We start from the raw sequence: 1,297 nt of genomic DNA on the forward strand, positions 1-1,297 counted from the left end.
GTTCACCTCCCCTTCCAATTTCCCCCAACTCCCTTCTCCTCTCTAACACCCCTTGTCCTCCATGCTATTTGTTATGCTCCACAAATAAGGGAAACCATATGATAATTGACTCTCTCTGCTTGACTTATTTCACTCAGCATCATCTCTTCCAGTCCCGTCCATGTTGCTACAAAAGTTGGGTATTCGTCCGTTCTGATGGAGGCATAACACTCCATAGTGTATATGGACCACATCTTCCTTATCCATTCGTCCGTTAAAGGGCATCTTGGTTCTTTCCATAGTTTGGCGACCGTGGCCATTGCTGCTACAAACATTGGGGTACAGATGGCCCTTCTTTTCATGACATCTGTATCTTTGGGGTAAACACCCAGGAGTGCAATGGCAGGGTCATAGGGAAGCTCTATTTTTAATTTCTTGAGGAATCTCCACACTGTTCTCCAAAGAGGCTGCACCAACTTGCATTCCCACCAACAGTGGAAGAGGGTTCCCCTTTCTCCACATCCCCTCCAACACATGTTGTTTCCTGTTTTGTTAATTTTGGCCATTCTAACTGGTGTAAGGTGATATCTCAATGTGGTTTTAATTTGAATCTCCCTGAGGGCTAATGATGATGAACATTTTTTCACGTGTCCTATTTTTTTTTTTTTATTTTTTTTTTTTAAAGATTTTATTTATTTATTTGACAGACAGAGATCACAAGTAGGCAGAGAAGCAGGCAGAGAGAGATGAGGAAGCAGGCTACCCGCCGAGCAGAGAGCCCGATGCGGGGCTCGATCCCATGACCCTGGGATCATGACCTGAGCCGAAGGCAGAGGCTTTAACCCACTGAGCCACCCAGGCGCCCCGTGTGTCCTATTTTTTTTTTTTAAGATTTTATTTCTTTGACAGAGAGAGAGCACTGAGAGAGCGCAAGAAAGCACAAGCAGGGGAGCCTCAGAGGGGAGCCGCAAAGGGAGCACAAGGGGCACAAGCAGGAGGAGCCCAAGCAGAGGAGCAGCAGAGGGAGAGAGGGAGAAACAGACTTCCCGCAGAGCAGGGATCCAGGGAGCCTGATCCGGGACTGGATCCCAGGACCTGAGCCGAAGGCAGATGTTTCAGCGACTGAGCCACCCAGGCGCCCCACACAGACAGTTTTTTAGAGTTAAGAGATTTTCTCCAGGACATCACTTGATCAGCATAACCATCGGAGAAGGCACTGCTCATCCCCTGGCGGGAGAGCTCCCGGACACTGTGGGTGCAAAGCTGAGCCAAGCGCTCAGACTGTCTGGGCTTCTGGGGTAGCACCTCACGGCGTCTC

The sequence above is a fragment of the Mustela nigripes genome, chromosome X (assembly GCF_022355385.1).
Source record: "Mustela nigripes isolate SB6536 chromosome X, MUSNIG.SB6536, whole genome shotgun sequence".
NCBI lineage: Eukaryota > Metazoa > Chordata > Mammalia > Carnivora > Mustelidae > Mustela > Mustela nigripes.